The 12,500-nt window shown below is 61.2% G+C and overlaps 1 non-coding gene across 1 annotated transcript; it reads left to right on the top strand.

Moving 5' to 3' along the window:
* Positions 1-9,649: 9,649 nt before the first annotated feature.
* LOC142790861 (small subunit ribosomal RNA) lies at positions 9,650-11,462 on the top strand. Its single transcript, XR_012889812.1, has one exon. It is a non-coding gene; the product is annotated as a small subunit ribosomal RNA (ribosomal RNA).
* Positions 11,463-12,500: the final 1,038 nt, after the last annotated feature.

A 12,500-nucleotide genomic window follows, 5' to 3' on the forward strand; every position in this document is an offset into this window, starting at 1 on the left:
AGAAAAAGCTTTCAAAGTGTCGTAGCACGATGCACACTGCTGTTCGTGTGGAACAAACGTGACTACCGTGCTGTACGGTGGAGTTCTGTGCGCAAAAGCGGCGCGTGTGTTTCTAAGCACCACAGCGTTGTGTCAAAAAAGAGGTGCCTGAGAGAAACGCATGCGACTGCCGTGCTTTGCGGCATAGCACCGTGCGCAAAAACGGTGCGCATGCAAGAGGTGTCAGAGCAAGCGAACTTGTGCCACGAGCAACAGGTCACTAAAAGCCTATAGATGACGGTGTTGGAGGAAAAGAAAAATATCGAGAAAGCACTGCGGTGTGCCGTGCGTAGGGACGGGCGCGCGTGCCACATGCCGCCGAAATATGGGTGTCGGAGAAAACAGAGTGCCGCGCGTAACGAGGGGCGCGCGTGTTACAGAGAGATATGCCCAAACGCATGAAAGTGTACGCAGGTGTCCTAAGGCAGTTTTTTTTTTTTTTTCCTCATTTTGATGTCGCCCCGGCTGACGCGGTTTTCGTTTTTCCGTGCCGCCCCGGCTGACGCAGTTTTTGCGCCGCCCCGGCTGACGCGGTTTTTGCGCCGCCCCGGCTGACGCGGTTTTCGCGCCGCCCCGGCTGACGCGGTTTTCGCGCCGCCCCGGCTGACGCGGTTCGGACTTTGCACTTTTTGGCTGTGCCTGGCTGGCGGCCCACTCACTCGATCGCCAGGTCTGTTTGCCCCGGTGGTTCCACCGCCAGGCTTAAGCGCGAACTTTTTTTGTTTGTTTTCTTTTGATTAAGCGCAAGCTTTTTTCTTTGTTTTCTTTTGATTAAGCGCGGGCTTTTTTCTTTGTTTTTTTTTTTCTTTCGCCCCGGCTGACGCAGTTTTCGCGCCGCCCCGGCTGACGCGGTTTCGTGCCGCCCCGGCAGACGCGGTTTTTTGCGCCGCCCCGGCTGACGCGGTTTTTGCCGCCCCGGCTGACGCAGTTCGGACTTAGCACTTTTCGGCTGTGCCTGGCTGGCGGCCCACTCACTCGATCGCCATGTCTGTTTGCCACAGTTTTCCCGGTGGTGCCGCACCCGGGCTCGCCCCGGCTGACGCAGTTTTCGCGCCGCCCCGGCTGACGCGGTTTCGTGCCGCCCCGGCAGACGCGGTTTTCGCGCCGCCCCGGCTGACGCGGTTTCGTGCCGCCCCGGCAGACGCAGTTCGGACTTAGCACTTTTCGGCTGTGCCTGGCTGGCGGCCCACTCACTCGATCGCCATGTCTGTTTGCCACAGTTTTCCCGGTGGTGCCGCACCCGGGCTCGCCCCGGCTGACGCAGTTTTCGCGCCGCCCCGGCTGACGCGGTTTCGTGCCGCCCCGGCAGACGCGGTTTTCGCGCCGCCCCGGCTGACGCGGTTTCGTGCCGCCCCGGCAGACGCAGTTCGGACTTAGCACTTTTCGGCTGTGCCTGGCTGGCGGCCCACTCACTCGATCGCCATGTCTGTTTGCCACAGTTTTCCCGGTGGTGCCGCACCCGGGCTCGCCCCGGCAGACGCGTTTTTTTTTTTCTTTCGCCCCGGCTGACGCAGTTTTCGCGCCGCCCCGGCTGACGCGGTTTCGTGCCGCCCCGGCAGACGCGGTTTTTTTGCACCGCCCCGGCTGACGCGGTTTTTGCCGCCCCGGCTGACGCAGTTCGGACTTGGCACTTTTTGGCTGAGCCTGGCTGGTGGCCCACTCACTCGATCGCCATGTCTGTTAGCCACAGTTTTCCCGGTGGTGCCGCACCCGGGCTCGCCCCGGCTGACGCAGTTTTCGCGCCGCCCCGGCAGACGCGGTTTTCGCGCCGCCCCGGCTGACGCGGTTTTTGCCGCCCCGGCTGACGCAGTTCGGACTTGGCACTTTTTGGGCTGAGCCTGGCTGGCGGCCCACTCACTCGATCGCCATGTCTGTTTGCCACAGTCTTCCCGGTGGTGCCGCACCCGGGCTCGCCCCGGCAGACGCGTTTTTTTTTTCTTTCGCCCCGGCAGACGTGGTTCCCCCCCCCCCCCCCTTTTCGCTCGCCCCGGCTGACGAGGTTTTCGCGCCGCCCCGGCTGACGCAGTTTTCGCGCCGCCCCGGCTGACGCGGTTTCGTGCCGCCCCGGCTGACGCGGTTTTCGCGCCGCCCCGGCTGACGCGGTTTTTGCGTCGCCCCGGCTGACACGGTTCGGACTTTGCACTTTTCGGCTGTGCCTGGCTGGCGGCCCACTCACTCGATCGCCATGTCTGTTTGCCACAGTTTTCCCGGTGGTGCCGCACCCGGGCTCGCCCCGGCTGACGCAGTTTTCGCGCCGCCCCGGCTGACGCGGTTTCGTGCCGCCCCGGCAGACGCGGTTTTCGCGCCGCCCCGGCTGACGCGGTTTCGTGCCGCCCCGGCAGACGCAGTTCGGACTTAGCACTTTTCGGCTGTGCCTGGCTGGCGGCCCACTCACTCGATCGCCATGTCTGTTTGCCACAGTTTTCCCGGTGGTGCCGCACCCGGGCTCGCCCCGGCTGACGCAGTTTTCGCGCCGCCCCGGCTGACGCGGTTTCGTGCCGCCCCGGCAGACGCGGTTTTCGCGCCGCCCCGGCTGACGCGGTTTCGTGCCGCCCCGGCAGACGCAGTTCTGACTTAGCACTTTTCGGCTGTGCCTGGCTGGCGGCCCACTCACTCGATCGCCATGTCTGTTTGCCACAGTTTTCCCGGTGGTGCCGCACCCGGGCTCGCCCCGGCAGACGCGTTTTTTTTTTTTTCTTTCGCCCCGGCTGACGCAGTTTTCGCGCCGCCCCGGCTGACGCGGTTTCGTGCCGCCCCGGCAGACGCGGTTTTTTGCGCCGCCCCGGCTGACGCGGTTTTTGCCGCCCCGGCTGACGCAGTTCGGACTTAGCACTTTTCGGCTGTGCCTGGCTGGCGGCCCACTCACTCGATCGCCATGTCTGTTTGCCACAGTTTTCCCGGTGGTGCCGCACCCGGGCTCGCCCCGGCTGACGCAGTTTTCGCGCCGCCCCGGCTGACGCGGTTTCGTGCCGCCCCGGCAGACGCGGTTTTCGCGCCGCCCCGGCTGACGCGGTTTCGTGCCGCCCCGGCAGACGCAGTTCGGACTTAGCACTTTTCGGCTGTGCCTGGCTGGCGGCCCACTCACTCGATCGCCATGTCTGTTTGCCACAGTTTTCCCGGTGGTGCCGCACCCGGGCTCGCCCCGGCTGACGCAGTTTTCGCGCCGCCCCGGCTGACGCGGTTTCGTGCCGCCCCGGCAGACGCGGTTTTCGCGCCGCCCCGGCTGACGCGGTTTCGTGCCGCCCCGGCAGACGCAGTTCGGACTTAGCACTTTTCGGCTGTGCCTGGCTGGCGGCCCACTCACTCGATCGCCATGTCTGTTTGCCACAGTTTTCCCGGTGGTGCCGCACCCGGGCTCGCCCCGGCAGACGCAGTTTTCGCGCCGCCCCGGCAGACGCGGTTTTCGCGCCGCCCCGGCTGACGCGGTTTTTGCCGCCCCGGCTGACGCAGTTCGGACTTGGCACTTTTTGGGCTGAGCCTGGCTGGCGGCCCACTCACTCGATCGCCATGTCTGTTTGCCACAGTCTTCCCGGTGGTGCCGCACCCGGGCTCGCCCCGGCAGACGCGTTTTTTTTTCTTTCGCCCCGGCAGACGTGGTTCCCCCCCCCCTTTTCGCTCGCCCCGGCTGACGAGGTTTTCGCGCCGCCCCGGCTGACGCAGTTTTCGCGCCGCCCCGGCTGACGCGGTTTCGTGCCGCCCCGGCTGACGCGGTTTTCGCGCCGCCCCGGCTGACGCGGTTTTTGCGTCGCCCCGGCTGACACGGTTCGGACTTTGCACTTTTCGGCTGTGCCTGGCTGGCGGCCCACTCACTCGATCGCCATGTCTGTTTGCCACAGTTTTCCCGGTGGTGCCGCACCCGGGCTTGCCCCGGCAGACGCGTTTTTTTTTTTTCTTTTCGCCCCGGCTGACGCAGTTTTCGCCCCGCCCCGGCTGACGCGGTTTCGTGCCGCCCCGGCAGACGCGGTTTTTTGCGCCGCCCCGGCTGACGCGGTTTTTGCCGCCCCGGCTGACGCAGTTCGGACTTTGCACTTTTTGGCTGAGCCTGGCTGGCGGCCCACTCACTCGATCGCCATGTCTGTTTGCCACAGTTTTCCCGGTGGTGCCGCACCCGGGCTCGCCCCGGCAGACGCGTTTTTTTTTTTCCTTCGCCCCGGCAGACGTGGTTCCCCCCCCCCCTCCGTCTTTCTTTTTGTTTTTTTTTTCGCCGCGGCTGAAGTGGATTTTTCGGTGCCTCGACGCCCCGGTAGTCGCGGTTTTTCCGTTTCCGCACGGCCCCGGCTGACGCTGCTCGGTCACAGTCGCCTTTTGTGAGGATTGCAGACTTCTTGAGCGCGGGTGTTTTTTTTTTGTTGTTGTTGTTGTTTTATTACGCATTCGCTCCAGCAGACGCTGTTTAGACTTTTTGTTTCCTCTTTTATCCTGCGACGAGGTGACGAGGTTTATTCGGTGCCCCGCCGCCCCGGCTGAAGTGATTTTTCCTGTCCCGTGCCGCCCCGGCTGACGCGGTTGGGACTTCGCGTTTGTTCGGCCGCCACGGGTTTTGGCGCACTCGCTCGGTTGCTTGTTGTTGCCACTTGTTGCGAACCCAGGTTTCTTGAGCGAGCGCGGGCGTTTTTTCTTCCTTTCTTTCTTTGTTCTATGTGTTAGCGAATCGGCCTTTAATATCACACGAGGACTCACAACCAACAATTTTCAGTTTGAAGTGTAAAAAATCTGCAGGTGTTGACGTAACTGACTTGCCCCGTACCCTTGAGTACATCCATGAAGTTCTCGTAGTACTACTAAATCGCATTATTCCAAGTGGAGAAATTCCCATAAACTTGCAAACCTCTACACGAAAATCGGTGCGCGTGATAAAGTTGAAAATTATCGTCCGATATCAAATGTGCCTTCTATAACACAAATTCTAGGAAAAAAAAAAAAAAACACTTGTTCGCCGTTCTCTGCGCCGTGACTGGCAGCACTCCGGCGAAGCGAAACGGGGTCGATTCGAGCACGATATCGGCGTCTTTCGACGTGCTCGCCGGCGACCGTCGCACGAGTACGTCGCACGAGCGCGTCTGCCGGGGCGCCGTTTGCGAAGCCGACGCAAAAGTGGGAACCGCCGCTCGGATGATCGCCGCTTTCGGCAGAGTGAGTGTTGGCACTCCGGGGAAGCGAAACAGCGTGAATGCGCCCACGAAATCGGCGTATTTTGAAGTGCCCGCCGGCGACCGTCGCACGAGTACGGTAAACCGCGTCAGCCGGGGCGTAGTTCGGGACGCCGACGAAAAAGTGGGAAGCGCAACTCGGATCTTCGCCGTTTTTGCAGGAGTGAGTGGCGGCCCTCCTGCGAGACCAAGAAGCATCGATTCGTGCACGAATTCGGCGCCTTTCGACGTGATCGCCGGCGACCGTCGCTCGAGTAGGGCAAACCGCGTCTGCCGGGGCGGGCTTCGGGACGCCGATGCGAAAGTGGGAAACGCTGCTCGGATGTTCGCCGTTTTTGGCCGAGTGAGTGCTGGCACTCGGGCGAAGCCAAACGGGGCCGATTACGGCACGATATCGGCGTCTTTCGACGTGCCCGGCGGCGACCGTCGCACGAGTACGGTAAACCGCGTCAGCCCGGGCGGAGTTCGGGACGCCGATGCGAAAGTGGAGAACGCCGCTCGGATCTTCGCCGTTTTTGGAGGAGTGAGTGGCGGCACTCCGGAGAAGCCAAGGAGCGCCAATTAGCGCACGATATCGGCGTCTTTCGACGCGCTCGCCGGCGACCGTCGAACGAGTAGGGCAAACCGCGTCTGCCGGGGCGGGGTTTACGACGCCGACGCAAAAGTGGGAACCGCCGCTCGGATGTTGGCCGTTTTTGGCAGAGTGAGTGCTGGCACACCGGCGACGCGAAAGAGCGCGAAAGCGCCCACGAAAGTGGCGTATTTGGACGTGCTTGACGGCGACCGCTGCAGGAGTACGAAAAACCACGTCAGCCGGGGCGAGCGACCCACGGCGGTCTGGGTGCTTATCGCTGCTATTATAGGGGCACCCCGGCAGACGCAGAAAAAAAAAATTTTTTTTCGACCTTCTTTTTTGCTGGTCGAGCTCGGGTAACCCAGGTCGCAATGGGAGCCGCGCACGAAAGCGGCGTCGCGAGACGCGTTCGCGGTCGCTAGTCGCACGAGCTCGGCAACCGCGTCAGCCGGCGCGGAGTTCGGGATGCCGACGGCTAAGTGGGTACCGCTGCTCGGATGTTCGCCGTTTTTGGCCGAGTGAGTGCTGGCACTCCGGCGAAGCGAAACGGGGCCGATTCGGGCACGATATCGGCGTATTTCGACGTGCTCGCCGGCGACCGTCGCACGAGTACGGCAAAGCGCGTCTGCCGGGGCGAGGTTTGCGATGCCGACGAAAAAGTGGGAAGCGCCGCTCGGATCTTCGCCGTTTTTGCAGGAGTGAGTGGCGGCCCTCCTGCGAGACCAAGAAGCATCGACTCGCGCACGATATCGGTGTCTTTCGACGTGCCCGCCGGCCACCGCCGCACGAGTACGGCAAACCGCGTATGCCGGGGCGGGGTTGGCGACGCCGACGCAAAAGTGGGAACCGCCACTAGGATGTTCGCCGTTTTTGGCAGAGTGAGTGCTGGCACACCGGCGACGCGAAAGAGCGCGAAAGCGCCCACGAAAGTGGCGTATTTGGACGTGCTTGACGGCGACCGCTGCAGGAGTACGAAAAACCACGTCAGCCGGGGCGAGCGACCCACGGCGGTCTGGGTGCTTATCGCTGCTATTATAGGGGCACCCCGGCAGACGCAGAAAAAAAAAATTTTTTTTCGACCTTCTTTTTTGCTGGTCGAGCTCGGGTAACCCAGGTCGCAATGGGAGCCGCGCACGAAAGCGGCGTCGCGAGACGCGTTCGCGGTCGCTAGTCGCACGAGCTCGGCAACCGCGTCAGCCGGCGCGGAGTTCGGGATGCCGACGGCTAAGTGGGTACCGCTGCTCGGATGTTCGCCGTTTTTGGCCGAGTGAGTGCTGGCACTCCGGCGAAGCGAAACGGGGCCGATTCGGGCACGATATCGGCGTATTTCGACGTGCTCGCCGGCGACCGTCGCACGAGTACGGCAAAGCGCGTCTGCCGGGGCGAGGTTTGCGATGCCGACGAAAAAGTGGGAAGCGCCGCTCGGATCTTCGCCGTTTTTGCAGGAGTGAGTGGCGGCCCTCCTGCGAGACCAAGAAGCATCGACTCGCGCACGATATCGGTGTCTTTCGACGTGCCCGCCGGCCACCGCCGCACGAGTACGGCAAACCGCGTATGCCGGGGCGGGGTTGGCGACGCCGACGCAAAAGTGGGAACCGCCACTAGGATGTTCGCCGTTTTTGGCAGAGTGAGTGCTGGCACTCCGGCGAAGCGAAAGAGCGCGAATGCGCCCACGAAAGTGGCGTGTTTGGACGTGCTTGACGACGACCACCGCAGGAAAACGAAAAACCACGTCAGCCGGGGCGAGCGACCCATGGCGGTCTGGGTGCTTATCGCTGCTATTATAGGGGCACCCCGGCAGACGCAAAAAAAAAAAAATTTTTTTTCGACATTCTTTCTTGCTCGTCGACCTCGGGTGACCCAGGTCGCAGTGGGAGCCGCGCACGAAAGCGGCGTCGCGAGACGGCTTCGCGGTCGCTAGTCGCACGAGCTCGGCAACCGCGTCTGCCGGGGCGGAGTTCGGGACGCCGACGGCTAAGTGGGAACCGCCGCTCGGATGTTCGCCGTTTGTGGCCGAGTGAGTGCTGGCACTCCGGCGAAGCCAAACGGGGCCGATTCCGGCACGATATCGGCGTCTTTCTACGTGCTCGCCGGCGACCGTCGCACGAGTACGGCAAAGTGCGTCTGCCGGGGCGGGGTTTGCGACGCGTACGCAATAGTGAGAACCGTCGCTCGGATGTTCGTCGTCTTTCGCCGAGCCAGTGCTGGCACTCCGGCGAAGCCGAACGGAGCCGATTCGGGCACGATATCGGCGTCTTTCCACGTGCTCGCCGGCGACCGTCGCACGAGTACGGTAAACCGCGTCAGCCGGGGCGGAGTTCGGGACGCCGATGCGAAAGTGGGAAGCGCCGCTCGGATCTTCGCCGTTTTTGGAGGAGTCAGTGGCGGCACTCCGGTGAAGCCAAGGTGCGCCAATTCGCGCACGATATCGGCGTCTTTCGACGTGCCCGCCGGCCACCGTCGCACGAGTACGGCAAACCTCGTCTGCCGGGGCGGGGTTTGCGACGCCGACGCAAAAGTGGGAACCGCCGCTCGGATGTTCGCCGTTTTTGGCAGAGTGAGTGCTGGCACTCCGGCGAAGCGAAAGAGCGTGAATGCGCCCACGAAAGTAGCGTATTTGGACGTGCTTGACGGCGACCGCCGCAGGAGTACGAAAAACCACGTCAGCCGGGGCGAGCGACCCACGGCGGTCTGGGTGCTTATCGCTGCTATTATAGGGGCACCCCGGCAGACGCAGAAAGAAAAAAAAAAAAAAATGGGGACATGGCGTGCGTCACCGTGCGGCTTCGCAGCGTTGCCGAAGTCGCCGAGCCCTTCGACTGAGCCGAACGGCGGACAGGGAACGTTGGTCGGCCGTTCTAACCTGTCGGTGCCACGCCGAGACGTCGTTAAGGAAAACCGCGTCGTGGGCCTCTACGACGCCGTCGAGTCGTTGTACGTTTGGTGTCCAGCGTGTCGGCGGCGAGTAGCGGACACGTCGTTCACGACTTCGGTCTTTCGCAGTCGACGCGAACTTGCGGAGAGTCGTGGTGCCTCACGTTTTCGGCAGAAACCGCGGCGGAATTTTCCCGTGCGTGCGCGCACGACCTCGGTGCTGTGCCGTCAGCGTAGTGTTGCACAAACTCGTGGCCTACCCAAGGTGCGGTACGTTTGCGGCCGTATCCTCGGTGGGAATTTCGTGAGTAGGGTCGCAAATTCTACGACCTCGGCGGGTTTGAGAGCGACGTAGACTTGTGGCACGCTCAACGTGCCACACGTTTCGGGGCACACCCGCGGTGAAATTTTCTCGAGTACGCTCGTATTAGTGCCCAAGGAGGTCTGGGTACTTATCGCTGCTATTATGTGGGGGTTCTCGTGAGCGGCGTACGCGAAAGCGACCGGGTGTCTGATATGCGGCGGGCTTCGGCCTCGTCAAGCGTGTCCTCGGGTCTGCTCCAGGGGAATCCACGGCAGTCGTCTGCAGCCTCATCCGCTTGATGCGTTAGGGGCTGGTTGTCGGACGGTGCCGTTTTACCACGATATCGAGGTGTGTTCCGTGTCGTCCTCGGGCGATTCAGATGAAGCGCCGAAGACGCGGGCGTGACCGTCGTCTGGCGGCTTTGCAGTCTCGGCTCCGTTGCTAGTTCCGGCCGGTCCACCGACAGTGCAGCGGGCTTGGGCAACCCGCACGGCGCGACCGAGTCGATGCAACGAAAAAGAGCGAGCATGAACGTGCTTCTTGCCGCACGGCTCCCACTCGTCTTTCGGAAGGTTGTGCCGTAGCGAGCTCGAACGCCGTCATCTCGGAGTGCAAAATAAGCGTGTTGGGGCGCCTGAAGGTGGCCTCCGCCGCACACAGACTGCGTCCGGCCCGCCGAAGGCGAGGACGGACGCGCAGTCGAACGATTACCTGGTTGATCCTGCCAGTAATCATATGCTTGTCTCAAAGATTAAGCCATGCATGTCTAAGTACATGCCGAAATAAGGCGAAACCGCGAATGGCTCATTAAATCAGTTATGGTTCCTTAGATCGTTTCTTCCTACTTGGATAACTGTGGCAATTCTAGAGCTAATACATGCAGTGAGCCTGGAGCCCTTTGGGTAACGGGTGCTTTTATTAGACAAGATCGATCGGGTTTCGGCCCGTATTGTGTGGTGACTCTGGATAACTTTGTGCTGATCGCATGGCCACGAGCCGGCGACGTTTCTTTCAAGTGTCTGCCTTATCAACTTTCGATGGTAGGTTACTTGCTTACCATGGTTGTTACGGGTAACGGAGAATCAGGGTTCGATTCCGGAGAGGGAGCCTGAGAAACGGCTACCACATCCAAGGAAGGCAGGCAGGCGCGCAAATTACCCCCTCCCGGCACGGGAGGTAGTGACGAAAAATAACAATACGGGACTCTTTTGAGGCCCCGTAATTGAAATGAGTACACTCTAAATCCTTTAACGAGGATCAATTGGAGGGCAAGTCTGGTGCCAGCAGCCGCGGTAATTCCAGCTCCAATAGCGTATACTAAAGCTGCTGCGGTTAAAAAGCTCGTAGTTGGATCTCAGTTCCAGACGAGTAGTGCATCTACCCGATGCGACGGCTCGGACTGAACATCATGCCGGTTCTTTCTTGGTGCACTTCATTGTGTGCCTCGAGATGGCCGGTGCTTTACTTTGAAAAAATTAGAGTGCTCAACGCAGGCGAGTCGCCTGAATAAACTTGCATGGAATAATAGAACAAGACCTCGTTTCTGTTCTGTTGGTTTTTGGAATACGAGGTAATGATTAAGAGGGACGGACGGGGGCATTCGTATTGCGGCGCTAGAGGTGAAATTCTTGGACCGTCGCAAGACGAACTACTGCGAAAGCATTTGCCAAGATGTTTTCATTGATCAAGAACGAAAGTCAGAGGTTCGAAGGCGATCAGATACCGCCCTAGTTCTGACCATAAACGATGCCAACCAGCGATCCGCCTGAGTTACTCAAATGACTCGGCGGGCAGCTTCCGGGAAACCAAAGTATTTGGGTTTCCGGGGGAAGTATGGTTGCAAAGCTGAAACTTAAAGGAATTGACGGAAGGGCACCACCAGGAGTGGAGCCTGCGGCTTAATTTGACTCAACACGGGAAAACTTACCCGGCCCGGACACTGGGAGGATTGACAGATTGAGAGCTCTTTCTTGATTCGGTGGATGGTGGTGCATGGCCGTTCTTAGTTGGTGGAGCGATTTGTCTGGTTAATTCCGATAACGAACGAGACTCTAGCCTATTAAATAGGTGCGGGGTTCCCAGCACCTTACAACCTTCTTAGAGGGACAAGCGGCTCCTAGCCGCACGAAACAGAGCAATAACAGGTCTGTGATGCCCTTAGATGTCCGGGGCCGCACGCGCGCTACACTGAAGGAAGCAGCGTGTCTTTATCCCTGTCTGAAAAGACTGGGTAACCCGTGGAACTTCTTTCGTGATTGGGATAGGGGCTTGCAATTGTTCCCCTTGAACGAGGAATTCCCAGTAAGCGCGAGTCATAAGCTCGCGTTGATTACGTCCCTGCCCTTTGTACACACCGCCCGTCGCTACTACCGATTGAATGATTTAGTGAGGTCTTCGGACCGATGTCCGGCGCGGCCTTTCGGTTGCGCCGGTCTGTTGGAAAGATGACCAAACTTGATCATTTAGAGGAAGTAAAAGTCGTAACAAGGTTTCCGTAGGTGAACCTGCGGAAGGATCATTAACGGATTGTGAAGGGTGAGCGCCTCAGCTGCGTCTGCGCCCGACACTTTCTGCCGCTGACCCCGTTTGGACGCGGGGTCGGCTTTTCCCCACGGGGCTGCCTGAATGTGGAGCGGCACCCCGTGACAAATTGTTGCGCCCAGCGGACGCCAACACCGCGACCTTGGACGGTCGGCCAGGTGGCGGACGCGGGTACAAACGGCGCAACGCACTCATAGGTCGGCTTTCGACCCGCCACTGCACCGTGGCTCGAAGCGCTCGAAATGCGCGACCCGACCGCTGCGGGACCGCCTAGTACTGTAAACAGGAGCGGCGGAGCGCGAACGGCGAGTCGTGGTTACGTCGGTAGAAGGCGAGGCTGCGCGTTCCCGAAACGCCAGCCGAGTGCCCTCCCGACCGTTCGAGCGTGCAAGAACGAGACCCGACAATCGCGCGGCGACTGCCAAGTACGAGAGGAACGGCACAAGCGTCGGCGGTCGGTCAAGGAACTGGCGATGTGACGGGTCCGCTGTGCACCAGTGCATACCGTCCCGCCGTCCGCGGCAAGCGCCTCCGCGTCCTCGGGTGACGGAGGCTGCCGGTCGGTTCTTGCAGGCGAGGGATCTCGCTGGCACCGGTTCGCGTTGACGCGCGGCCGGTCATGGCACGGCGATGCGACGGCCGAGGTGCGCAGTACTCGATGGAGGAACCGCACGCTCCGATGACCGTCCCGCCCTCCGCGGCGTATGCGTACCGACCGTAATGGTTGCAGCAGCGCCGGCCGGCTTTTGAATTCGCCACACGAAACACGGTGCGAGATCGCGGTTAGGGGAGCGTCGACGTTGCCAGGCGTTTTGCTTGCTGCCGAGGGAAAGGCGGCACGGCCACGTCGCGCTCGTCGCGATTAGCGGGTCTGCGCGCTTTGGGAAGGTGCCGCAACGACTTGCCGAAAGAGGAAGCACGGAAGAACGAGGGACTTGGACGTCCCGACAATTGAACGCACTTGCGGCCAGGCCCTTGCTGGCTTCGTTCTTCCGCCTCGAGTAGGCTCGTACGCGGC

This window comes from Rhipicephalus microplus, unplaced genomic scaffold (assembly GCF_043290135.1).
Source record: "Rhipicephalus microplus isolate Deutch F79 unplaced genomic scaffold, USDA_Rmic scaffold_134, whole genome shotgun sequence".
NCBI lineage: Eukaryota > Metazoa > Arthropoda > Arachnida > Ixodida > Ixodidae > Rhipicephalus > Rhipicephalus microplus.